Source organism: Malus sylvestris, chromosome 6, assembly GCF_916048215.2.
Source record: "Malus sylvestris chromosome 6, drMalSylv7.2, whole genome shotgun sequence".
Classification (NCBI taxonomy): domain Eukaryota; kingdom Viridiplantae; phylum Streptophyta; class Magnoliopsida; order Rosales; family Rosaceae; genus Malus; species Malus sylvestris.
In genome coordinates, this window is record NC_062265.1 from 28,086,990 (window position 1) to 28,099,380 (window position 12,391).

Below are 12,391 nucleotides of genomic sequence, written 5' to 3' on the forward strand. Positions count from 1 at the left end.
AATCATGGTACTTGTCACAGCCCGTCCCAGAATTACTAAATACCGAGGACGTGAAATTACAAAAACGCCCTTAAACGGGATTAAGGTGCGTAATTTTGGTGTTTGTTTTACTTTAAGATCCTAAACTAGGGTTAGATTTATAATTGTATGTGTTATTTTGTATTTGGACTTTAGGTAGGGTCCTACCTCCCGAATTCCTTCCCCAAAACCCGTAGGTTGTCTCTTCCTCAGCTCTTATCCTTCTCAGTCACACACTCTCTCTCTCTTTCTTCATTTCAGACTCTCTCATTCTCTCTCTTACTCTCGAACTCACAAGCTCACACACAAACTTACCTAAAACATTCACGAACGTCCAAGTGAAGATCACCACGACACTCCTGATGACTTCACGAACACGGGGATACCATTTTCGAGTAAGTTTCATTTCTGAAATCCTAGTTTCAAAACACCCCGTGATTAAGCACTGTTCACAAACTTTAATATGGTCGTGTTTTAGGTTAAACAAAGCTCACAGTGAGCTTAAGGAGGTCACGAGGAGGCTCGGAGTGCCTCGTTTGAACAAAATGGACGTCGGGATCGTTGGGTTCGAGTTTGGCCGAATTTGGTGAAATTTGGAAAGGTATGATCTTGTTGTTTTTGGACCTTAAAAACCTTCCAACGTGATAGTAGGTGTTAAATGCTTCATTTTGGTGTAAAATTCGAAGAAAATGGACCAAAAACGAGTGAAATTAGTGGTTTTGAAAATTTACCCAGTTTCCGGCGCCGACGACGGTCGCCGGAGCTGAAGGTTGAAGGTGACGGAATATTCCGTCAAGTTTGACGGAATATTCTGACGCCGTTAGTCAGTTTTAACGGAAACCGTTAGTTTTTAACGGAATATACTAGGATTTGACGGAATATTCCCTAACGTCGTTCACTGTAGCCGTCAGTGTGCATGTCACGTGGCCGCGCGTGGGGGGCGCGTAGGTCCGTGCCACGTCAGGCGCGTGGGGGCGCGTGAGACCTCCAAAAAATTATTTTAAAAATATGGGGATGATCCTGAGGTTGTGTAGGTCACGGTGGTATATTCATATACCCAATTTGAGCAATATATGAGGAGTTATTAACTAAGATTTGGGTTAGGCGTTAAATAACGTCAAAATGGTTACTTTTGTATAGGTGAGGTTTATGCGGGCATCGGGCATGGCCAAGGGATGCTCAGGGACTTACGAGACGTCGATGTAATCTGTGAGTGGGCAGTTTTGTTTTCCGTATATATATATACTTGACGTTTTCCCAGAAATTGAATTAGAATGAAATTATGTTTTAAACGAAAGGTATATAGAATTATATGAAAACGTGAATTGAAAGGTCATGCATAGAAGTATATGAAATATATATGGAAATGTAAATCGAATTGCCATGCATGAAATGATATGAAAAGCATGAATTGAGATATGATGCATATGTATGAATTGGTGCGGCGGACGCACAGGTGAGTATCAGGTGAGTATTTAATTACTGTTATGATGATGATGATATATATTGAGCTCAAATCCTGCACCATGGTTTAGTGCTTATAGTATTCACCGCATCGCACGCTCGCCTTGGATCCAAGTAGATGCTGGTCGCACAGTCCACGCGGAGTGGGTGCAACGGGCCAGTCGAAGAGTGTTAGTGAGATTTCGACTGGTGGGTGACCTTAGATTATGTGCACAGATGATTGATGAGAGAAGCACTAGAGCGTAACTTGTGTGCAGAAGGCCGGACAGGTCACAGAGGTGACTCCGGTAGAGTGAGAGTGATAGATTTTGAGCTCTAGGTTCAACCGTGCAGGGCTGTTAGAGGGCCTCCGGTTGATTACTTCTTGCACCTGATATGATTATTGTTGATGCATCCATACTTAACTGTTGATTTTAGACATGGCATGGCATAACTGATATGAAAAATGTTGAAAAAGTGAATTGAAGTTTTGAGAATATATATGTATATTTATATTTTACATTTCTGGGAAAGTATACAGGTTTTACGGAGAGGGGTTACAACGTTTTGAGAAATGTTTGGATTTGGAAAAGAATTGTTTTACTGACCCACTCAATTTTGGTTTTGCGCCCCTCCAGGTTCAGGAATCACAAAGGTGTGGTGACTACGAGGAATTCGACGGTGTTCTGACAGATTGGACAAAATTAGGACTCACCTTCGGGTGTATTAACTTTGAAGTTATATAATTTAAGCTTCCGTACTGTGCAAATGGTTACGTCACTCTCACGTGACGGCCAGCATGCCCTCCTTCGGGATGGGGTGTGTCAGTTGGTATCAGAGCATGGTTGCAATCTTGGACATTTTGAGAAGTTCTAGTGAATTCTGTCAGAACTACACCGCCTCGTAGCAAGCCACTTAGTTAGAGGAATTTAGTCTCCCTAATATAGCGGTTTAGGGGAAACTATTATTATGGTGATTCAGTATATTATCAAAATGGACATTTTAAACGGGTTATGAGTTGAATTTGAATCACCTTATGAAATGATGAACCTGAGGGAACGAAGTGACGGTTTAACCGTTTGGAAAAGATGTTTCGGAATATGCAAGTTAAAGGAAATTTCCTTCTGACAGGGGGTCGAGACGACTACCTGGTTTTGGGTATGAATTTGTATCCTGGTGGAAACAGGAGTATGATGTGTTGTCACCGGAGGAACAGCCGATTTAAAATTGTTAAAGGACTTGTTTAAGGAAAAGTTTATCCCTCCGGCATTTATCGATGGTAGTAAACAAGAGTTTACAATTATGAGACAAGGAAGGTGATGATCGAGGGATATTATAGAAAGTTTTCAGAATTGCCTCGTTCCATCCAGATATTACTGTTAATTTGGTGGAGGTGTTATGTTGTTTTAAGCTGGGTGGCAAAAAGGGAAGTGGTATTTTGGGTGACCACTATCCATTATACTTCTTACCAGGAATATACGAGATGCTGTTGAGTCTTGAGGACTCTGAGAACATGATCAACGAGAATAAAGAAGAATAAGAAATGAATGGGAATTAAAAGAAGACGATAAAGTTAATGATTCGTCTTATCAAGGATATAGAAAGATTCAGAGCTTCGAAAGAAGTGAAGCTAGAGTTAATTCTTCCAGCTGAGGTTTTAATGTCGCTGGTCAGAATAAAAGTGATGGATATACTGGTAATCCCAGATATTTGAGACAAGGTGTCTCGAGTAAAGGAAATGTACCTTGTGCAGCAGGTACAAAATTAACACTTTGGGAAATGTGAAATTAATGAATGTGTTTATGTGAACAGAGGGGACACAGAATTGTGAATCGTCCCTAGAATCAGTTGTACTCAACAATTTTCCATGATATCATAGTGTCGATTCAGCAGAGTTATGGACTTAGTAGTTTGGTCGGATTGACCGTGGGTACAGAGAGATTTGATGAGTTATATGTTCAGCCGTACAGGCCACGAGAGGTGGATCTGGCTGACGCATGAGAAATTGGTGAGTTATAGGCTCGGCCGTACCGACCACGCGGAGTGGATTCGGCCGACGTATTATTGAGATAAGAGTTGAATCAGCCGTATTGGTCATTCTAGTTGACTTCGGCTGATATATTTCTTATTATGTATGTTATTACCTAAAGAGTAGTAAATAAATGTAGTTGAGACGAGTGTATGTATTTTGCATTGAGTGACAAAATAGTAATGTTATATCTTTGAGAGTGGTTGCCTACTTATCGAGACAACGATGATTTATCAGTATTGCGGGCTGCAGACCGTAATATTAATAACTCATTCGTGGATTCGTTAAGTAAGTAAACCGGTAGATTATTTTATGTTAGTATTGTACTTATTCAGAATGCTTAGTAGTAATAAACTATGTATTGGGTCAATTAATTTTATTCCATTAGAGTGATTGTTTATAGTTGTGACTAGATGGAATATTACGGGAAACCAGTTACTTTCCATCGAGTTGATTAATCAGAGGTTACCTTAATGAGTGGGCATGCAAAGTGAAGTGAGTTCAGCCATTATTTATGCTGTGAAAGCAAAGAGATTGTTTTGAAAGGCTGCCCAAAAATACTTAGTTCATGTGGTACTAAATGATGTTGTTTGGAGTAGTGTGAATAATGTCAAAAGGGTTAGACTTTTCTTGATGTCTTCCTTGAAAGTATACCTGGATTGCCTTCAGGCAGAGATATGAGGTTCACTATTGAATTGTTGCCAGGTATAAATTTATGTTAAAGAATTGGTTGATAAAAGTTTTATTCAACCGAGTACAACACTTTTGAGGAGCCCAGTTTGTTGGTGAGGAAGAAAATGGATCTTGAAACTGTTCATTGATTCTAGACAATGGAGTCGGGTAACGATTGAGAATCGTTATCCATGGTGATGTACTGATGTTTATTTAACCAGCTCAGAAGTAATTGCGAAGATTCAAAGATTGAATTGAGATCTGGTTACTACCAATTGAATATTATGAGTAACGTTGTTCCTAAGATTGTTTTTCTGGACTCGTTATAGTCTTTATGAAGTTTGGTGATGCTATATGGATACTCATGCTGTTTTATGAGTTATTGGATGAAGTATTCCAATAATGCCTTGATAAATAGATATCATTTTCATTGAAGATATTCTGGTATACTCTAAGCCTAGAGCAGAGCATGTTAGATATTTTAAGTTGATGTTACAAAGTTTGAGGGAACGTCGGTTGTATGCTAAGTAGCAAATGCTAAAGTTAGATGAATCAAGTGGCATTCTGAGATTGGTTATATCTACTTAAGGTATTCAAATGAATTCTTAAAAGGCAGCAGAATTGAGAATTTGGAACAACCACGAGTCGTAATTGAGATTTGGAATTTCTTAACTTACCAGGCTATCTTGGATGGTTGTGAAAGATTTTTCAGTCATTGCTTTGTCATTGACGAGACTGTTGAGAAAAAGAGTTATGTATGAGTGGGAAGGAAATTGTGAGTAAGGGATTCAACAACTAAAGTATTTCCTCACTCATACACGTATTTTAGTAATCCTAGAAGATAGTGGTAATCATAAATTTTTAGTGATGTTTCTTGAATGGTATTGGAGGCATGTTGATGCAAATGTTAGGGTGATTGTATATGTTTCACGACAAATGGAACCTCATGAGATGAATTACCCTACTGGTGATTTGGAAGTCACGATTATCATCCTTGCTGTGAAGTTATGGAGACATTATATGTTGATAAGAATGCAAGATTTTACAAATCAAAAGAGTCTCCAATATTTGTTTACTCGGAAGGATTTTGTTATGAGGCAACAAAGGTGGATTGAATTACTTAGTGATTATGATTGTACGATCAGGGTGATCGTGAATTGTTGTAGCTGAAGCACTTGATGAGAAGACTCCAGCAAGAATTAATGCTTGGTACGCTTGCCAAGATTATCTTCTTGTGGATTGGAAACCAACTAAAGTAAAGTTAAGAATGAAAGATCGAGAAGAAGTTATACTTGCTAAGTTTCAAGTTAGGCCTTTTGGTAAGGTCGTACTCGAGACTCAAATGGTTAACGAAGAAATTTAAGAATTAACCAAGGCAGAGAAAGAAGAGAAAAAGAATGAGTACATGATTCGTGAATCAAATGGTATGTGGATACAAGAAAACAAAAAGTATGTGCCTAATGCTAAGGATTTAAAGCAAGTAATTTTGGACGAAGTACACTGTTCAGCTTCTGCAATATTCCGAAAGTAATAAGGTTTATCATACCATTCGACAGTTTTATTTGGTCAGCAGATTGAGGCAGAAAGAGATAAACCTTTGGATTGAGATAACTATTTTCTGTTTCGCAGTGGAAATGGAAAGATATTACTTTGGATTATGTGTACAAGTTTCCTTGTACATAGGATGGTTATGATCGAATTTGAAGTGATAGTTGGTCAATGTACCAAGTTAGTATATTTACTCCAGTGTTGAGTAATAACTTTTTCCCAGACAGAGCAACGGTACTTATTTGTTTTATGGAAAGAAGAATTGGTTTACGGAACTGCTGAGTTTCTTAAGTATGTTGGTTGTGCAGTTTCCGAAGTAACGCCATAGGGTCCCTGAAGCGTGTCGTGTGAATGAAATGCTTCTGAATAGAGAAAGATTCAATCAAGAAAGAGTTTTAGTAGACCTTGAGACTATGGATGAGTCTCCTCAAAGTATTCAGGTGATTAAGTTAACCTGAAGTAACCAGGAATGGCAAAAGAGATCAACAGATAGATATGCCACTAATCGAGTATATAAGGTAAATGGTTTTATATTTTCGAAGTGTTCACCATAGAAAAGTATAATTCGGGTTGGAAAGGAAGGCAAGTTAAATCCTAAATGAATCGGACTTAGCGTGATCATCGAAAGGTTGGTAAAGTTGATTATAGAATTGAATGGCCTCCAGAGTTGTCTAAGGTACATAATGTGTTTCATGTCTCGATGCTTCGGCATTATGTTTCAGATCCTTCACATGTGATTCCTCCTCAACTTTTGGAAATTAATCCGGATTTGACGTATGATGAGGAACCAGTGACTATACTGGATTGGAAAGATAAGACTCTAAGGAATAAGACCGTGAGCTTGGTAAAAGTATTGTGGAGAAACCATACAGCGGAAGAAGCAACATGGGAGACAGAAGAACGGATGCGGGATATGTATCTGAGGCTATTCTATGAGTTTTGATGTTCTGGTTGATGACTGGAATTTCGGGGACGAAATTTTATAAGGAGGGGAGATTGTCACAGCCCGTCCCAGAATTACTAAATACCGAGGACGTGAAATTACAAAAACGCCCTTAAACGGGATTAAGGTGCGTAATTTTGGTGTTTGTTTTACTTTAAGATCCTAAACTAGGGTTAGATTTATAATTGTATGTGTTATTTTGTATTTGGACTTTAGGTAGGGTCCTACCTCCCGAATTCCTTCCCCAAAACCCGTAGGTTGTCTCTTCCTCAGCTCTTATCCTTCTCAGTCACACACTCTCTCTCTCTTTCTTCATTTCAGACTCTCTCATTCTCTCTCTTACTCTCGAACTCACAAGCTCACACACAAACTTACCTAAAACATTCACGAACGTCCAAGTGAAGATCACCACGACACTCCTGATGACTTCACGAACACGGGGATACCATTTTCGAGTAAGTTTCATTTCTGAAATCCTAGTTTCAAAACACCCCGTGATTAAGCACTGTTCACAAACTTTAATATGGTCGTGTTTTAGGTTAAACAAAGCTCACAGTGAGCTTAAGGAGGTCACGAGGAGGCTCGGAGTGCCTCGTTTGAACAAAATGGACGTCGGGATCGTTGGGTTCGAGTTTGGCCGAATTTGGTGAAATTTGGAAAGGTATGATCTTGTTGTTTTTGGACCTTAAAAACCTTCCAACGTGATAGTAGGTGTTAAATGCTTCATTTTGGTGTAAAATTCGAAGAAAATGGACCAAAAACGAGTGAAATTAGTGGTTTTGAAAATTTACCCAGTTTCCGGCGCCGACGACGGTCGCCGGAGCTGAAGGTTGAAGGTGACGGAATATTCCGTCAAGTTTGACGGAATATTCTGACGCCGTTAGTCAGTTTTAACGGAAACCGTTAGTTTTTAACGGAATATACTAGGATTTGACGGAATATTCCCTAACGTCGTTCACTGTAGCCGTCAGTGTGCATGTCACGTGGCCGCGCGTGGGGGGCGCGTAGGTCCGTGCCACGTCAGGCGCGTGGGGGCGCGTGAGACCTCCAAAAAATTATTTTAAAAATATGGGGATGATCCTGAGGTTGTGTAGGTCACGGTGGTATATTCATATACCCAATTTGAGCAATATATGAGGAGTTATTAACTAAGATTTGGGTTAGGCGTTAAATAACGTCAAAATGGTTACTTTTGTATAGGTGAGGTTTATGCGGGCATCGGGCATGGCCAAGGGATGCTCAGGGACTTACGAGACGTCGATGTAATCTGTGAGTGGGCAGTTTTGTTTTCCGTATATATATATACTTGACGTTTTCCCAGAAATTGAATTAGAATGAAATTATGTTTTAAACGAAAGGTATATAGAATTATATGAAAACGTGAATTGAAAGGTCATGCATAGAAGTATATGAAATATATATGGAAATGTAAATCGAATTGCCATGCATGAAATGATATGAAAAGCATGAATTGAGATATGATGCATATGTATGAATTGGTGCGGCGGACGCACAGGTGAGTATCAGGTGAGTATTTAATTACTGTTATGATGATGATGATATATATTGAGCTCAAATCCTGCACCATGGTTTAGTGCTTATAGTATTCACCGCATCGCACGCTCGCCTTGGATCCAAGTAGATGCTGGTCGCACAGTCCACGCGGAGTGGGTGCGACGGGCCAGTCGAAGAGTGTTAGTGAGATTTCGACTGGTGGGTGACCTTAGATTATGTGCACAGATGATTGATGAGAGAAGCACTAGAGCGTAACTTGTGTGCAGAAGGCCGGACAGGTCACAGAGGTGACTCCGGTAGAGTGAGAGTGATAGATTTTGAGCTCTAGGTTCAACCGTGCAGGGCTGTTAGAGGGCCTCCGGTTGATTACTTCTTGCACCTGATATGATTATTGTTGATGCATCCATACTTAACTGTTGATTTTAGACATGGCATGGCATAACTGATATGAAAAATGTTGAAAAAGTGAATTGAAGTTTTGAGAATATATATGTATATTTATATTTTACATTTCTGGGAAAGTATACAGGTTTTACGAAGAGGGGTTACAACGTTTTGAGAAATGTTTGGATTTGGAAAAGAATTGTTTTACTGACCCACTCAATTTTGGTTTTGCGCCCCTCCAGGTTCAGGAATCACAAAGGTGTGGTGACTACGAGGAATTCGACGGTGTTCTGACAGATTGGACAAAATTAGGACTCACCTTCGGGTGTATTAACTTTGAAGTTATATAATTTAAGCTTCCGTACTGTGCAAATGGTTACGTCACTCTCACGTGACGGCCAGCATGCCCTCCTTCGGGATGGGGTGTGTCAGTACTATTCACTTTACCCTTTATTTTGTCCTTATCATTAAAACTCAAAGTTTTCAAGCCTTTTTCATTAGTTTTCCTTATTTAAAAAGATCATGATATTTATTTATGAAGAAATAACACTAGTGTCCTATGCAATTTTGCTAGATCCATCTGAAGTGACTCCTGCTTTTGGATTTTTTTCCGATATTCAATTCACGTTATTGATTTAACGTGCTCTCTACTCTACTCAACTACTTTGAAATGACTTTATTTAAAAAGATCCTGATATTTATTTATGAAGACATAACACTAGTGGCCATGCAATATTGCTAGATCCATCTGAAGTATGTCTGGCAAACGGATCGTGTTTGTATCATTTTCATGTAACATATGTTATCTTAACGAGTCGTGTCGTGTCACATATTATCTTAACGGATCCTTAATAGGTCGGGTCAATGGGTAAAGTGACCCGACTCGTTATGATTCATTATGACCCATTAAGAAAAATGTATTTTTTTTCTTAAATTTGCACATACCACACATTACCACATAAATATTACTTTAAAACATTAAAGCACATTTTTCTTTTAAGTACTACACCTACACTCGAAAATAAGAGTCTAAGAAACAAACATTCATACACTACTAGTCTATTACAAAATATTAAATGTGCAAGGATATGCAAAATGAAAGAGTTTTTGTTTTCAAGGTTGTGAAGCCTTTCTCAAAAGTTTAAACCTTGCCAATGGAATTCAAAGCTTGCATATTATTCCTTTTACAAAACCCTCAAATTTCATCGATCATCATGACATAAGATTTTGTAATATCCACTAGTGTAAATATTTTAAATTGAATATCGAATTCATTCATTGTATTCATACAAGGTGAAAGAGTGTAGCTGTAAAAAAATCATCAAAATCAGAGTTAAAATAACCGTTAAATCGTAATTTTTCGTTGATAACCGTCGAAAAGTTTTGTCCCGTTACTTAATCTCTGAATGTTTGTTTTTTGCAATTTTTGACGTATGCAATCTTGAAACATATACAAACAAGTTTGACGGTTAGATAGTTGAAATTAGTTTCATAGAATGCGTATCCCATCAAAACGATAGATTCACAAATACTTAGAGTTTATTTATACTTTCATTAAGTATAACATAAGATTTTGTGGTATCCACTAGTGTTAATATTTTGAATTGAAGATCGAATTTATTCATTGTATTCCTATAGAGTCAAGGAATGTAGCTGTAAAAAATCATCAAAATCGGAGTTAAAATAAACGTTCAATCGTAATTTTTCGTTGATAACCGTCGAAAAGTTTTGTCCCATTACTTTATCTCTGAATGTTTGTTTTTTGCAATTTTTGGCATATGCGATCTCAAAGTATATACAAACATGTTTGACGGTTGGATCGTTGAAATTAGTTTTGTAGAATGCGTATCCCATCAAAACGATAGATTCACTAACACTAAAGAGTTTATTCATACTTTCATTAAGTATAACATAAGATTTTGTGGTATCCACTAGTGTAAATATTTTAAATTGAAGATCGAGTTCATTCATTATATTCATATAGGGTCAAGGACTGTAGCTGTAAAAAATCATCAAAATCAGAGTTAAAATAGTCGTTAAATCATGATTTTGTAGTTGATAATCGTTGAAATGTTTTGTCTCGTTACTTAATCTTTGAATGGTTTTTTTTTTGCAATTTTTGTCATATGTGATCTTGAAGTATATACAAATATGTTTGACGGTTGGATCGTTGAACCTAGTTTCGTAAAATGCGTATCCCATCAAAACAATAGATTAACTAACACTTAAGAGTTTATTCATATTTTAATTAAGTATAACATAAGATTTTGTGGTATCCACTAGTGTAAATATTTTAAATTGAAGATCGAGTTCCTTCATTGTATTCATATAGGGTCAATGAGTGTAACTGTAAAAAAATCATCAAAATTGGAGTTAAAATAACCGCTAAATTGTGATTTTTTGTTGATAACTGTCGAAACATTTTGTCCCGTTACTTGATCTCTTAATGTTTGTTTTTTGCGATTTTTGGCGTATGCGATCTCGAAGCATATACAAACAAGTTTAACGATTGGATCGTTGAAATTGGCTTCGTAGAATGTGTATTCCATCAAAACAATGGATTCACTAACACTTAAGAGTTTATTCATACTTTCATTTAGTGTAAATATTTTAAATTGAAGATCGAATTCATTCATTGCATTCATATAAAATCAAGGAGTGTAGCTGTAAAAAATCATCAAAATCGGAGTTAAAAATAACCGTTAAATCACGATTTTTCTTTGATAACTGTTGAAAAGTTTTGTCCCGTTACTTGATCGTTGAATGTTTGTTTTTTGCAATTTTTGGTTTATGCGATCTCGAAGTATATATAAACATGTTTGATGGTTAGATCGTTGAAATTAGTTTCGTAGAATGCGTATCCCATCAAAACGATAAATTCACTAACACTTAAGAGTTTATTCATACTTTCATTAAGTTAGTGTCAATATTTTAAATTAAAGATCAAGTTCATTCATTGTATTCATATAGGGTCAAGGGGTGTAATTGTAAAAAAATCATCAAAATCGGAGTTAAAAGAACCGTTAAATCGTGATTTTTTTGTTGATAACAGTTGAAAAGTTTTGTCCCGTGAATTGATCTTTGAATGTTTGTTTTTTTACAATTTTTGGCTTATGCGATATTGAAGTATATACAAACATATTTGACGGTTGGATCGTTGAAACTAGCTTCATATAATGCGTATCTCATCAAAACAATATATTCACTAACACTTAAGAGTTTATTCATAGTTTCACTAGTGTAAATATTTTAAATTGAAGATCGAGTTCACTCATTGTATTCGTATAGGGTCAAGGAGTGTAGCTGTAAAAAAATTATCAAAATCAGAGTTAAAATAACAGTTAAATCGTGATTTTTCGTTCATAACCGTCGAAAAGTTTTGTCTCGTTATTTGATCTCTGAATGTTTGTTTTTTACGATTTTTTGTGTATGCGATCTTGGAGCATGTACAAATAAGTTTGACGGTTGGATCGTTGAAATTAGTTTCGTAGAATGCGTATCCCATCAAAATGATAGATTCACTAACACTTAAAGAGTTTATTCATACTTTCATGAAGTATAACATAAGATTTTGTGGTATCCACTGGTTTAAATATTTTAAATTGAAGATTAAATTCATTCATTGTATTCATATAGGGTCAAGGAGTGTAGCTGTAAAAAAATCATCAAAATCGGAGTTAAAATAACCGTTAAATCGTGATTTTTCGTTCATAACCGTAAAAAAGTTTTGTCCCATGACTTGATCTCTGAATTTATGTTTTTTGCAATTTTTGGCGTATGCAATCTCAAAGTATATACAAACATGTTTGACAGTTAGATCGTTGAAACTAGTTTAGTAG

The 12,391-nt window shown here is 36.9% G+C and overlaps 3 long non-coding RNA genes across 4 annotated transcripts; all 3 read left to right on the forward strand.

The window, feature by feature from the left end:
* Positions 1-261: 261 nt before the first annotated feature.
* Positions 262-3,860, forward strand: LOC126627295 (uncharacterized). Of its 2 annotated transcripts, XR_007624962.1 has the most exons (4): positions 262-413; positions 497-619; positions 1,159-1,227; positions 2,100-3,860. It is a non-coding gene; the product is annotated as an uncharacterized LOC126627295 (long non-coding RNA). The 2 variants fall into 2 exon arrangements; XR_007624961.1 differs by lacking the exons at positions 262-413; positions 497-619 and having other exon boundaries at positions 1,145-1,227.
* Positions 3,861-4,288: 428 nt separating this feature from the next.
* Positions 4,289-6,287, forward strand: LOC126627300 (uncharacterized). The gene is made up of 2 exons (XR_007624967.1): positions 4,289-5,422; positions 5,553-6,287. It is a non-coding gene; the product is annotated as an uncharacterized LOC126627300 (long non-coding RNA).
* A 917-nt stretch (positions 6,288-7,204) lies between these two features.
* LOC126627294 (uncharacterized) lies at positions 7,205-8,987 on the forward strand. The gene is made up of 3 exons (XR_007624960.1): positions 7,205-7,314; positions 7,854-7,922; positions 8,795-8,987. It is a non-coding gene; the product is annotated as an uncharacterized LOC126627294 (long non-coding RNA).
* The last annotated feature ends 3,404 nt before the right edge of the window (positions 8,988-12,391 follow it).